The sequence below is a fragment of the Meriones unguiculatus genome, chromosome 18 (genome assembly GCF_030254825.1).
Source record: "Meriones unguiculatus strain TT.TT164.6M chromosome 18, Bangor_MerUng_6.1, whole genome shotgun sequence".
Lineage (NCBI taxonomy): Eukaryota > Metazoa > Chordata > Mammalia > Rodentia > Muridae > Meriones > Meriones unguiculatus.
The window spans coordinates 44,688,596-44,704,298 of NC_083365.1; the positions used below are offsets into that span (position 1 = coordinate 44,688,596).

The 15,703-nt window shown below is 38.5% G+C and overlaps 1 protein-coding gene across 6 annotated transcripts in view; it reads right to left on the reverse strand.

Annotated features, from left to right (window-relative positions):
- Lrrc4c (leucine rich repeat containing 4C) overlaps positions 1-14,410 on the reverse strand; it is a 1,367,614-nt gene extending 1,353,204 nt beyond the window's left edge. For 5 of the 6 annotated variants that reach the window (XM_060372132.1, XM_060372131.1, XM_060372126.1 and 2 more), the window contains exon 1: positions 13,495-13,644. The gene's annotated coding sequence lies outside the window, so the exon portion shown is untranslated. Of the gene's footprint in view, positions 1-13,494 lie in introns of all 6 variants that reach the window. The other variant, XR_009587505.1, reaches the window with a different exon arrangement.
- Between the last annotated feature and the right edge of the window lie 1,293 nt (positions 14,411-15,703).

The window sequence follows — 15,703 nt, forward strand, 5'->3', positions numbered from 1 at the left end:
TCAATTGCCCTTGCATCTGAGACTATCTTCATTCACTCATGACATGTTTAGGGACAAAAGTCCATTGATTTTGTATCTGTGTGTGGTAGGGATCATGTTGGAGCTAGGGATGAAAAATCATGGAATTCTGAGGTTGTCTTACACAAGTTCACAGTCTTGTGTGACATAGAAGAAATAGGTGAAGAACAAACAAATAAAAACAGATGTCTTACAAATAACATGCCTTGTACTTAATATTTACATAATGCTAACTCTCAGTTTCTTATTTGGTCTTCAGATCAACATAACTTATTGAGCAATTCAAAAGACATGTACAGTAAATCTATTACACAGAAAGGAGTGCCTAAAGACTGCTCTTTGTTCTTTTAAATCTTCCATTATAAAGTTGTAGACAGCACAATATAAGGCCATTAGCAGATATAGAAAAGGATTTCAAATGGAATCCAACAAAGGACTGAGCTAAAAGACAGCCCAGATAGATTGTCCTTGCCAGAAAGACTGCAGTTCCAGAAGGATCAATTGCTTAGAATTTAAGAAACGGGATATATAGATTCAAAATAAAATGCAAAGTTATTTTGAAATCATAGAGTAAATGGGGAAAATGGCATTGTGTTGGCCATCCAACAAAATTCTAATAATGGTGAAAAGGAAGAAAATAATGCAAAAAAAGTAAACCACCTTTAAATTATGTAGAAGATATTGTCATAATTTTGAAGGCATACTTTTGACCTAAAATATAAAATGAATGTGACCCTATGTCTGACAGAATACAAATACCTTTGAGACAAGATGAACATCTTCTCAAATCCTGCTCCAAATGGGTATTAGGACTCAGAGTGTAATAGTGTGATACATATTTATATGAAACACATATTATCCTTTGATTTTTCCTCTGAAAAAAAATAAATTTTAGAATCTCTCAAGAAACTTGGAAGATAATTACCTTCCTCTCTCTCTCCTCTCTCTCTCTCTCTCTCTCTCTCTCTCTCTCTCTCTCTCTCTGTATTGGTGTGTGTGTGTAACTAAGTTTGGTGAAAAATGGGAGATAAAAATAGTGCTTCATGCCAGGTGGTGGCACATGACTTTAATCTTAGTGCCTGCACTTGAGAGGCAGAGTCAGGTGGATTTCTTTGAGTTCAAGGCCAATATGCTTTGCAGAGCAAGTTCCAGAACAACCAAGGCTATACAGAGAAATTCTGTCTCAAAAAGCAAACAAACAAACAAAAAATACACACACACACACACACACACAAAAACTAAACCACTCACCACCGTCAACAACAAAAGACTACTGCTTCTTCAGAATATGTACAGCGCAATTGCTGAGAGCATCATGACTGAAAGGATCCCAAATGACAGCACTGATTGATGTTCTTGTGATGCTAGAACAACCCTAACAGCATATAACAAAGCTTCACTCTACAGAACACTGCATGTGTGTATATATGTACATCCAGGCATGTGTATATCTCTGTGTATAAATGACCCATGTCCTTTAGGTTTATTTGAAGATTTTTTCTTCCCTTTATATCAGCTGGCTTGCTTAATAATCTCTTTTCTCTATGTTGCTCCCCATTAATTGGGCAAATGTGATGATTTGTAATGGGTCTTCAGCTCATTAGTGTAATTTAGCCAGGTTCTATTGTACCTCACTAGACACACAAACAAGGCTGCTGCACACATCTGTTTCTAGAGCTTTATTTCATAAACATCCATAATATTGGTGCTTTACAACTGAGAAATAATTGCCCCTTAATCAGCTGTTTGTTTCACTAGGCTACACAAATATATGTGATACAATACATAAATAATTTTAGGATAAAACACAACAAAATCATCACTTGCTGTAACAGTAAAGATTATGTAGCTTTTAAAGATATATCTAAATACACACACACACACACACACACACATCCTATGCACATGCCCGCTTCCTTAAGAAGGAAGGTGTTAAATATTTTAAATGACCTATAAAAGAACATTTAAATATATTTCTAGCCAAAGGTATTTAATTTATCCAGATACATGCTCCAAGATTTTTGCCATTCATTTAACCTCTCTATCTTTCAATTTTTAGAAATGTTGACTTCCTATTTTTCAATAAAGCATAAATTTCTGAAATGAGTATGAAGTTGTAGACAAATGGAAAACACAGACTAGATGCCAGTTGTCATGACTGTGAGTTGGCAGATAAAACACCGTTCCTTCAGAAGAATGTTTCCACCTACTGACAGCAAACTGAGACAGTTGTCAGATTCCTGACACCGGTGTGCAGGTTGGGAAGAGTTGGTAATCTTGAGGCAAAATCAGTGTCACGTTCGCACTGAGGAAGCTGAGGGACCAGCTTTGCAGGCTTCAGCCAGCCAAATCAGTACTGTCGGTGTGAAGTTCTAGGCTGCTTAAAACCAGGAGTGCACACATCAGAGAGCACAAAAGCTGATGCAGATTGGGAGGGTTCGGTGATACCTCCATGTGCAAAGTAAACCTGAGGCTGATGTTGGAAAGGTTGAGGTTGGACAGAAAATTGAAAGTATAGGAGAACCTGGTAGCCAGGAGGAAAGAGAGTACTCTGAGTAAGTGTAACAGATGAGAGGAGTTCTTGATTGGAGGTATGGGAAAGATAACTGAGGTAGAGAGAGGTGTCTTCTGGATGCTCAATTTACCAACCATTACAGAGGGTGATTGTAATAGAGAAATGAAAATCTTCCTGGAACTAATCCTAACCACAAATAAAGGAAGAAATGAACTCTTTGTTCTTCCTGTTTCTAAAACACAGATTCAGCATGTCAATTAACACTGAAAGCAGTGACTAAAGATTATATCTAGTTATTTTTCAGAAGGGCAAACGGGATAGTCATTGGAAGAGGGAGAAAACAGGGCACAAGACAGGAGCCTACTACAGAGTGCCTCTGAAAGATTCTATCCAGTAGGGTATCAAAACAGATGCTGAGACTTACAGTAGAACTTTGGGCAGAGTGCAGGGAATTTAATTTATTTATTTATTGTTTTATTAATTGCAGTTTATTCACTTTGTATCCCAGCTGTAGCCCCCTTCCTCATTCTCTCCCAATCCCACCGTCCCTCCCATGCCCCTCCCCAAGTCTACTGATAGAGGTTCTCCTACTCTTCCCTCTGATCCTAATCTATCAGTTCTCATCAGGACTGGTTTCATTGTCTTCCTCTGTGGCCTGGAAAAGCTGCACCCTACCCCTTCAGGGGGAGGTAATCAAAGGCCACTGAGTTTATGTCAGATACAGTCCCTGTTTCCCTTACTAGAGAACCTACTTGGAAACTGAGCTGCCCTGGGTTACATCTGTGCAGGGGTTCTAGATTATCTCCATGAATGGTCCTTGTTTAGAGTATCAGTCTCAGAAAGAACCCCTGTGCCTATTTTTTTTTCTCCTTGTGGAGCTCTTGGCCCCTCCAGATCTTTCTATCTCTCCCTTCTTTCATAAGATTCCCTGCACTCTGCCCAAAGTTTGGCAGAGTCTCAACCTCTGCTCTGATACCCTGCAGGGTAGAGTCTTTCAGAGTCCCTCTGTGGCGGACTCCTCTCTTGTTCCCTGTTTTCTTCCAGGGAATCTTATGAAAGAAGTGGAAGATAGAAAGACCTAAAGGGGGCAGGAGCTTCACTAGGAGAGCAACAGAACTAAAAAAATCTGGGCCCAGGGGTCTTTTCTGAGACTGATACTCCAACTAAAGAGCATGCATGGAGAAAACCTAGAACCCCTGTACAGATGTACAGGGTTACCCTGTACTCATGTACATGAGTTTGTAACTCATGGCAGCTCAGTCTCCAAGTGGGTGGCCTAGTAAAGGGAACAAGGGCTGTCTCTGACATGAACTCAGTGGCTGGCTCTTTGATAACCTCCCCCTGAGGGGGATAGTTAGCCTTATCAGGCCACAGGGAAAGACAATGTAGCCAGTCCTGATGAGACCTGATAGGCTAGCGTCAGATGGAAGGGGAACAGGACCTCCAGTATCAGTGGACTGGGGGAGGGTTATGGGAGGAGAAGAGGGAGGGAGGTTGGGATTGTGGGCAGATGAGGGAGGGAGCTACAGCGGGGATAAAAAGTGAATAAATTGTAATAAATAAATAAATAAATAAATAAATAAAACCTCTTTCACTTCTTAAATTATGTGGTATGGTACTCATGAAATTAGAATACAGGGTTTTCAAAGAGCTTTTCTTCTGTTTTGCCTAGATGTTGACCTTGAATCTACACCCTAACCAAAAATCAGGTCACCCTATGAAGAAACATAGCACATTAGTAAGTTGCTAATTTTTCAATTGTCATGTCTCCAGCTATTGAGAAAAACAAACTTGCATTTCCTTGAAGCACAGAAAGTACCTCTTACATCTCTCAAAATACAAGCCAAAGCTTCTTTCTGAAAACTGAAAGGTCAGGGGCTAGCCTTCAATCAGCTCTTAGAGCTTTAGTAAAGTATTATTCCATTCTAAACTCTGGATGGTTAAGTATGCTTTCCTCAAGAACATGACATCAGATGATGGTTCACAGACTATCAGTTCAAGGTACCAGGATCATTTCCAGAAACAAAGGGACATAAGCAAATTATATACAGGAAGAGAAGATAAAGATGGGTGTTTGTCTATATCTTGAAATTCTGCTTCTCATCTTATAACCGTAAAAAAGATAGAGGAAGTCTTGAAAATTTGTTTTATGTGGAAAAAAATTTCAGCAATGCAGAGAAAAAAAATATACAGAAGGTCATTAGTAAATTTAAGAGAGAAATAGAGGGATAAATGAAGAATAGTGCCAAACTTTGTTTCAGGCCAATTAAAACCTCAAGTTAGAGGAGTTCGGCACCTGGACTGTATATCCAGATGCAATGACACAGATGTCTGCACAGTTTGTAATGATCCATTTCTTTAGGCAAATCACAAGTTGAATGAATCTTGGTTTCCCTGTCAGCATCTCCAGAATAATGATATCCCTCTTTGCATGATTTTTGCATGACTGTGGAGCTCTAAGTATATCTGCACTATCACAACATTGAAACAGTGTTACTGTGTGTATCCTGAGGGTTTCGCTCCTCTCTCTCTCTCTCTCTGTCTGTCTCTTTAAAGCATTTTACAAGATCTTAAATAATTTCTTCCATTTTGTTCACCATTGAACTGTCTATTTAGTACCAACCCCAAGCTGTCCTTCTGTGTTTAAACATCTTCCACCATGAATGCTTCAGTTTTGCTTCTGTAAAACCCTGAACAACTTTGGTAAACATGCTACCTTCTCCTTTATCATTGTAATAGCAATAGCAAGGCAATATATTTTAGCAGAAATGCATATTGTTTGTATCTTGTCTTCTACATGATAACTATATCATACATAATGCTAAAACACATATATGTGTTCAACAAACAAATACAGAGCAGATCGCACTAACAAAATGATCACAGAAGTAGAAGATTAGACTAGTCTCATTCAGAACACTCATTGAAATTTTTGATTCAGTTATGTAAAATGATATCAATTGAGGTTTATGACATAGTTATGAAATCCAGATGTAGGAACCTGTTTTTTGTATATATAATTTAATGAACAACATGTATTTAAAAATAAATCCCAGAGGAAACTGAACATATGACGTAGGTGGAGCACAGTTGCTTTTTGCAGGACTAGGAGGATTAAATGTAGGTATGTTGACAATGATGGTAGAAATGGAAATCAGACTTGGAGTCACAAAGGCATTCAGGAGAGGGAGGCAAAGAGGAATAAGACAAAGATCATAAAAAAGGATGATGGATATAGCCACGATCAGAAGAAAACATGAAGGAACTGTTCCTATGCTGGACAGACCCTATTTCAGGAATGTCTGGTATCCACATATACCTGCAGACATTTCCATCCCATTCTTATATGTTCTCTTTAGCCCTAGGATCAAAATAGATTTACTAATAAGATGCTTAACCCTTTTCAATAGCTCCGATTCCTTGGCAGATGAAAGATCCAAACCAAACTGTGCAAACATAGTTTCCCTTTAAATAAGGAAACACTGGGGTCTGACAGTCTCTAAATCTATATTTCAGATTTATTATGACCATGGCATGTAACATCTCCATCAGGCAAAAATCAGAAAATCCATTTTCTTCCTACCAGGTTTGCAGCAAAAGATTTTCTCTTATTACAATAATTATTAAAAATATTTGTCCTTCACATTTTTTACTATCATTCTTCAAACATTGTTTTGATGTGTGTAGTAAGTCTTTTTTACTCAAGCATATCTTTTATATTTATTGTTAACTGGATTACTAATATGTATGTTCACAGGCTCGATTTTAGTTACTGTTTACAAATGTGTTTGAAACTTACGTGTCTATTCTATCCCTGCTTCAATGCCCTGAAATGTAAAGCAAAGATGATAGATACATACATACACAAATACATACATAAAACATAGATCTATACATGATATATACATAGATAGATACATATATGTATACATACATACATGAAAAGATACATAGATTGATAAATAGTCTTGTGTAAAGCACTGAAACCTGTCATCACTGGGAAGTTTACTACCAAACATTCAAAAGCTAAGTTATTTCACAAATATATATACTTAGATCCATATAAAGGTATAGATAAAACAATGACATAAATATATATTCACGGGGCTGGAGAGAGAGCTCAGATATTAAGAGCACTGGCTGCTCTTTTAAAGGTCATGAGTTCAATTCCCAGCAACAACATGGTAGCTCACAAACATCTATAATGAGATCTGGGTCTCTATTCTGTTGTGCAGGTGTACATGCAGGCAGAACAAATAAATAAATCTTTAAAATAAATAAATAAATATTTAAAAATATATATACATAATCAAATATTTTCATTAAGTGCAAAAATCCAGATTTTTCTCAGGATTAGGAGGATAAAATGAAATTTTATATCGTTCTTTAGCCCAGTAAGTTAAAGGAAGATTATTATCTCCTCTTTTTTAATTAATTAATTTTTTGTTAATTACAGTTTATTCTAAGTGAATAAGCTATCTCTTCTTTTTAACTAGAAAATTTCTCTAGATGAGAAGATGGCTCAGTTGCTAGCAAAAGTGCTTGCTTTGTAAGGAATGAGGTTCTGAACGCACTCTGAAAAAAAAAAAAAACAACTAAAACCTGCCAGGCAAGGTGGAGTGCACACTTGGGGAATCTGGGGCTTGATAGCCAGCCTGTCTGCCAGTCTACTTGGTGAGCTCCAGGCCAGTGAAAGGCTCTGAGTGAGGAAAAAGTCAACTGCACCTGATGAATGAGACTCAAGGCTGCCCTACCCTCCAAAAGTCCTCGTATCCACTTACTTGTATGTCTATACACACAGGAACACACAAACTCAGACGCGCACGCACAAGTTCTATAGTCCGATTTGTTCCCCCTCCTTTTTCATAGCCAAGCTGGACGTTGCCCTGTAAAATCACGTCTTTCATATTTTTTTCCATCTGCATGTCAAACAGATACAATTATACAGTATTCTGTTCATTCATGCCATCTAACTATTTTTAATACTTTTCAAAGTGCAAACACAGTTATGTGGACTAATATTCTAAGTAAATAAGGCTCATTAGTATCATAATGAGATCACATTTGGTGAGCACAGATCTCTATTCTCAGTGCTTCATAAGAATGGCTTTTCTTCATAATTTTACAACATTTTTGCAAGACAAGGTACTGGAATACAGAGATAAAATTAACCTACCCAAAGTTATGTCACTAAAATGTGGATACACATAGTGTTATTGTCCCCAACATGCATTCTAACAATGCTTCCAAACTTTCAATTAAAGTATAATACCCCACCTGATGTTAACAATTCCAATGATACTTGGGTGATCATAAAAGAATCAGACCCCTGCCCCAGGCTGTAGACACATCTATGTAGCATAAAAATATAATTCTAATGATGTACTATATTGTGTATTAACTGGTCAAAGAGAAAACATTCTCAGGTCTCTTACATTACACACACACACACACACACAGAGACACAATACTATGATGCAGACATGAGTTTTGAAATGTACTAATTGTGGGTTCAAATTTTACTCTTTTTTTGCTTCATTTATAGGAGAAAAATAGTTACCTCACTAACCGCACTAATTTTTTAAATGTTTATTTTACACGTATGAATGTTTTGCCTACATTGTACATATCTGTGTTGAACACATGCATTCCTACTGCCAGAGGAGGTCAGAATCAGACCCTCTGGAATTGGGATTACCAACTTTGTGAGACACCTGGTAGGTGTTGGAAAGCAAACCCTGGTACTCTAGCAAGAGCAGCAAGTACTATGAACTGCGGGTCCATTGCTCCAAACTCATTAATATTTTAAGAGCGGTCATACGTAATCTTAGCTGTCTGGCACACATAATACAACCATTGTTTATTCGTGGCAACTATAACTTATTGCATTAGCTTGATGTGTGCTGTCCATATCATCGGCAGTATATTGTGGAGAGAATCTTCTTAGTTCTGTGCAGAGCCCAGGTTGTGTCATTTAAGGCTGCAGTATGAGTATGTGTGCTACGATGACTCATTGACATCCTTTCTCCCTCTTTTGGTGCCCTAGACCTGAATTTTATAAAATGAATTTAAAATACTGGGAGTTTGGATTTGGTCTTACTTCTGTGCAAATCATAGAGTCCATCCATTCATTATCAGTCAGTAAGAGCCCACATTCTGAAGGGCAAAGCCCAGCTTTCTTCATGTACAGGGAAAGGCTGACTAGGCAGAACAGAAATACCTGGGTCAAGTGGTACCAGCCGTGCAGAGTTAGCAAAGCAGAATTGGCCTCATCGCTGACAGCTCAGCTAGCTACATTAATAGGAACAAGGCTTTTTACATCTTTAGCAATATGTTCTTGAACTAAATAAGGGTCGTACACAATGACATAGTTCCATGTGAGCCAGATGCTGGAAGAAGAATCTTAATTCTGTTAAACTATCAAGTCAAAATTCTAAGGAGCAGTCCTGAAGACTGAATCATGCCATGTCTAAATGCTGGAACTGCAGCAAAGAGGAATGAAGACAGACCTCACCTAGTTATCAGAGCAGTGACCACAGTACCAGTACCTGCCAGCTAGCTAACTAATAAATAGATATCCTTTCATTGTCTGTGAGCAAAAAGAGACATTAGACAAAGAATCATGTTAACACCACTTGCTGACTTTTGAATTGTTTCTGCAAGCACAAATGGATGGATGCACATGATTCTACTTTTATTCAGTATCATTTTGATATTGTGAGCATAAGTACAACAGCATCTGGAAAGGGCTTAGGCTGCTCTGAGAGCATCTGATAAAGCCCTCAAGCTAACTTATCGAAACAGAGCTTCATCTCTCCAGTTTTACCTAACTCCCAAGTTATATTTTTTTTCACTTTATTTCTCTGCATAAAGATAAAAATATCCCGAATTAGGTTGGCCTTTCTTTTCCTTAAACTATAATAAGATGGATTAAAAAAAAAAAAAAAAACTTTGTGAACTACCAACATTGTATGATTTCATTAAAAAGGTTTTACTAAGTGTATTTTATACATCTTTTATTCACCCATCACAGAAATATTTAGGATTGACTGCTCCTGTTTTATAGAATAGAAAATGGAGGCTCTAAGAAATGATCTATCCCAAGTCTATTCAACCACAAAGCTAATACTGTTATTATTGTCTTCCTCTTACATTTTAATCCTGGTCTGTCTCATAAATGCAATTCAGTGTGATAATGCTTGTCCTCATTATGCCCTGTCTGTTGTTATAGACAAATACAGTTTCCAAATGTCATTAAAATTCTAGTGAACAGTTTTATTATGGACTAGAGGTTTCAGAGCTTACAAAGTCATTAATGGCTTGTGTATCCTTGCCAAGAAAGTTAGAATGTCCAAGTGTTTTTCTTTGCCTTTTTTCCTTCCTCTTTTGCACCATTCTTAACTTCTTTCCATTTTCCTTCTTTTCTTTTTTTTCGCCTTCCTTCCTTCCTTTATTTTTTAGTCCTTTCTGGAAATCCAGGACCAATGATCATCACACAGTTTTCTATTTTTCATTAATCGAGTGTTATGGCTCCTATAGCCTGACTTATAACTTAAATGTATACATGCATGTATGCACATGTACATACATACATATAAACATGCATAAGTGCAGTGCAGATAATTAAATGAGTTTATTCAGTCTATTGCAAACTTCAAACTCCCAATCCAATTCACATAGCAGTTAATTACCTTTTCTTTTTTTTTTAATCATGGAGAAATTACTTTTAAATGATAAGGAACAACAGCAAGGACATATAAAGCATCTGTTGCTCTACAATATTTACTTCATGTTAAGACCCAAGTCTTTATATTTCCTTCTGTAGACTAATGCTCTGATCTTGTTCCCATCACCACTATTACATCAGCCTAAGATGGAATGCAGCTTTAAGCTGCAGTGATGACTCAGCAATTAAAACTTAAAGTTCGGGATGCTTGGTTTGTCTTCACTACAAGGGCAAGAGCCTAGAACTCTTTCTCTTCTTGAACTTACTGGATAATCTTCCTGGCTTCCTTTAAAAGATCTCAGTAGCTGACTTTCCAGCTGTCATCTCTGTCTGTTGGGAAGGAAGGGAACTATTCATGTGTTAAGTGTCTTGAGCATAGAACACTGGAGAGTGTTGGGTCTATTTGGCTGAGTTGAGTAAAGAGCCAGAGATAGGCTCACTCACTACTGACTGGAATAAAACTGAGGGGAAAATGGAGGTTCCCTTATTCTCCCCCAATAAACTCAAAGCAGCCCTTTATGAATTCCTCTTAAAAAAATAATAACCTTGCATCTATTTCTTTGAAGGAACATCAATGTCTTCATTGGCTAATCTGACATGAAAGTTCCCTACTGAAATGGAAATTCCTACTTCTCCTTTTTCCTTTGCTTTTTCGCTTTTGCACTAACTAAGCAAGAAAACCAAGCCTGTTAAACCTTAAAATAATCTCTGCCAAAAACAAAAAGGTTCAAGAAAGTTTGCAATGCATCGTATAGTCAAATCTGAGCAAAAGCTGTTTACTGTCGCTCTACCTGAGCTAAACAGCATGATGCAAGGTTGCAGCTGTGTAAACAGCATCTGAAGCCCTTGGGATGGAAAGGGTTTGCTTTCCTACAGGGCATGAGCTGGAGTCAGACTATTCTGGCTTGGCTGATACTCCACTGCTGTTATTAACATAAAATAACTGTTAATGAAAGTGTTGCTACTGCTAGAAGATTCACTCATTATAACTATTAAATCTCAGATACACAACGGATAAAATTATATCCTTTTGTTTTCAGATAGTGTTGAGAACTGATCTGTGCCATTAATTTCCCAATATCACCAATCTAAATACATAGTCATAGTGCATGAGAATGTGATTGGGTAGGGGGCAGTTAAAGTTAGACAGTCTCAAAGAAAAGAGGATTGAGTTTGCAACTTCCAGAATGGCATATAAGATGGGCCTCCGTATTCTGAGCTGTTCTAACATCAAATAGATGTTAGACTGAATACCCCTGCTTTCTCCATCTAGGACTTGTTATCAGTATCTCTGGCTGAGGGAACAGTTGAGAAAGAAAGGTATAACTCCTATCCTCACAGAGTCAGGGAGTCCTCTGATGGCCTGCTGTGACCTGCTAGCATCTGGAGCTTCCTTGTCCTTCTCTTCTTAGACTTTGTGTTTGTTTTTTTTTTTTTTTTTTTTTTTTTTTTTTTTTTTATGCATCCATGCCTGCCTCTGGGTTTCATGAGCCTTAGCTCATTCTCTCCTCACAAAAATGGAAAAGAAAGGAATTTTGTTCATGACTGCTATTATGTCCCAGCCACTTAAATAAAAAAGAAAGAAAAGAAAATCCTCCTCTTTTTTAATCATGAAACAGTAGCTGAAATCTAAGGAAAAAGTACACCAATTAAAAATAGCCAGCAAGAAGGCATATCATGACTTCTGTCTTGCAGTTTTCCACAGTGTGTCCATCAGCATACTGTGTGGAGTGCCAGTCATAGGGTCAGCTGGGATCAGGGAATATCTCTTAACAGCTACAGTTAGGCTGCTCTACTATTCCTGTGCCACAATCATTAGATACCCTCATCTTTATATTTTGTTTGTTTGCTCTTTTGGCATTTCCCTTTTAGGAAAAAAGAAGAAAAATCAGTGTTTTGAGTATGCGGTCTGACATCTCCAAACTTGGATGCACTTAGAAATCTCTGACTAGATCAGCCTTGTTTGAAGAGATCTTTATGCTGCAATTAGCATCTTCTGGCTAAATATAGTCATCAGTAGTTGGAAAGAATCACCTAGGTGTGCCCTCTTCTACCTAGTTAGCATACTTGTCATCTCTACAATGAACGTGATCACAACAGCCCTTAGAGTTGGCTAACAGCCCATGGAACATCACAACTCCAATTCAGACGCAGGACCATAAATATTCACTGAGGAAAACTAACCTTCTACCCTTTACGCTTGGAGATTTAGGTATTTTGGAAATCTATTTGCAGGTTAATTTCCCTACTTGGTAGAAGCTAGGTGCCAATTCAGAGATACATATATTTACAAATACAGAGATACAGATACTGTCACAGAGAAATAACATTTTTCTTTCTTGAGCTCAAAATAGGTAAAATCTTATTTACATTTCAGTTTGAAGGAAGACAGAGGCAATGGTTTAAGGCACAGGTAACCACCAGGGAACACTGAGGAGACTGAGTTCGGCAAGACATTTGACTGAAGTCACATGAATTCTGACGCTGCTAGTTTTTACAGCCAAGAATACACAATTAAGAGCAATTTGCAACCACACTCCCCTCTCTACAGACTGCACGGGGTGAGAAGATGTTCCAAAATGACAGACACTGATAGTCTGGACACCACGATCAGAAAGGGTTAAAGAGATGCAATAGGAAGTAAGTCGGCCCAAAAGTGAGGCTGGAAACACAAAACAGTCCCCACTTTGTTCTCATTTGCTCCTATTAAGAGCTGTAGAAACACAGCCACTGCTCCCTGGAGCAGATATTACTGCTCTTGAATAATAATCTATCGGGGTCTACTTTCAAGTTATCATAAAAGTCTGAATTATACCCCCCGCCCCGCCATCCCATGCCAGTCTCGACTAGGTTCAGTTTTGCTCTGTCCCAGTGCCTCTGCCAGCAGCTAACCTGAATAACCCCCCTTTCCCGGTTTTAGAGATTTATTTTAAAGGAGGATTCATATTTTTATCACAAATTTGCAGATTTGATCTATTAAAAATTTACCAGGAAGCAGTAAGAAGGGGTGTATAATGGTAAGGAGTGTTGCTGGGGAGGGAGGAGGATCGTCATGCAAATGGAAATAACCTCCTTGGCATGAGAATAACCCCAAATGCCACACACTGGCTCCTCTCTGCATTACAATCTGGATGTGCGCGCTTATGAACTGCATATGGATTTCTGAAAACAACACAGAAAACACAAACACTGCAAGAAAACAAGCTACCCGGAGCTAAGTAATCCGGTGACTTACCGTCTCAGTGTCTCAGCAGATCGTCAAAGTTCACCAAGGAGAATTTTAAATCCTCTAGCTGGTCAGACACCACTCTAATTTACTTTCCTCGTGTCTGTCTGTCTCTCTGTGCGTTTGTCACACAGGAGAAAAATAATCAACTTTCAAAGGTTCCATTTATCTGATCCTCCAGCAACAGCAAGAACGTGTCCAAGAGACTCCGCCAAAAAGTAAGCCAAAAACTCATCAAAGGCGAAAGAAGCAGGGGGAGCCGGGCAGAGAAGGGGCGGTGAGAGGTGGGGGCTACAGACTGCGAGCCCCAGTGCCTGGAGATTATTTCCACGCTGTGGAGATCTCCTCTTGTACGTTAAACCTGCTCTGGTTGTCATACAAACACACACACGGTACGGACACTCACACAGTCTCTTCCACGAGAAAGCAGGCACCCAAACACATACAAACACATAAGCACTCACAGAAGCCTGTGTAATGAAAACTGTCAGTAGTAACCTCCAAGAGGTGCTGTGAGCTGCAGATGGTATGGCTTGCGGTTACCTTCCCAGGTCTGTGGAGAATCAAAAGAACATCCAAAATCAGGGGGGTGGGGAGAGGGAACTAGATTCCGGATTCCTCTCCCCAGGCAGATGTATCAAGCCAGGAGCGAGTCAACCAGTAGAGGTGTCTGCTTGCTCGGTGCCCCGGATTATGGCAAGGTTATTAATCTTGGTGCGCTGCATGCCCCCACCCCCAACCCTCAGCAGCCTGCATTGAGATGATTGCCAGAGCCGTGTCTGTCCCTGCTCTACTGCATTTTGCTCAGTGCTGTGATGCTGCAAGTGAGACACAGTGGAGGCACGAATACTAATAAGGTGGTTAGCTACAGTTTCTTCAAGGCAGTCGGCACGCAGTACAGTAAATGTGGACTTCCCAGGGCTCTGCGTGTGTGTGTGCCTGTGTGTCTGCAGGGAGGGCAGCGAATCCATCTCCCGCCAGCAGGAAAGATGGCTTGCATTCTGCTGGAGAGGACTATATCATCAGAATCGTCACTGTCCTGCATCCATTGTCTCTGACAGTATTTTGCTTGGGATGAAGAAGGGGGGTTAATGGTTTAGAAGCCTAGAGCTGATGTTTGAAAGAGGTGGAGGAAAAAAAAATGTCCAGGGAGACAAATTAGCTTTATAAATAGGCTCCAAGGAGACCAAGGCAGATTTTTAACATGCTGCTGCCCTAGCTGTTAAATGGAAATACAAAGCAATTTCAAAAAACCAGCTTTAGCCTATAAATCTTAGAGCTGGCAACAAGTATCTGAATTTGACTGATGGGACAGTGGATAAATGGGTTTCTGGAGATATAAAAAGTTTGCTCATGCCTTCTTCTTCTTAGCCTGCATCCAATGTGTGCTGAAACCCGAAGTTCATTCATTTAAAATGTGAATTAACAAGCTACCCCCTGAACATTTGTGTTAATTATCATCATCATCATCAAGTTGTAGAAAATATTTGAGTAGCACAGTGACATTAAAGGGATTGACTGACAGTAATCATAATACATTGTATCACTTTTAGTACCAAAACATTAAAGCGAATATATATTCAACCTTGCTGCTGGACTCTCATCTTTTTTCAAGGTTGAAACTCACATTACAAAACCTCTTCTTTTAGTCATAGATATTCACTGAATTCCATCACTTCCACTATTGCTATTTCTGGAAAAAAACCTGGACTATTGGAAGTGTTAAGAGTGAATTATGGAGGTTTGTAGTACTGAATATGGCCAGCAGATGTCACAAAAGAGGAAACAGGCAAAAGAAAGTCACCTAGAACTGCAAACATTTAATTTGATTAAGTAAACAGAGGTTTTAATAAAATGAATGACATTAATTTGCAATATTAAGATTTTATAAAAATTAAAAGAAAAAAGTTTCCAAAGAACAACATGACATGTATAGATTTTCCAAGTATTTCCCTCAAGTCACCATTCTGTGTGATTGATTATCTATTACTAATATTACAGAAAATCCTACACCACTGACTAAGATTGGATTTTTGTCTCTGATGACTTTTGTAATCTATGAAATACAGAATTCAATATTATCTTGCAAATACAGCAAATATGAGATGGAGACACAAATCATGGGATGAAACAAATTAGATGGTTTAAGATTAAAAAGCAAAATGTGTGACATTTCAGTTTCAAAGCAACAATCCTGTTTGATCTTCATCCTGGTCAT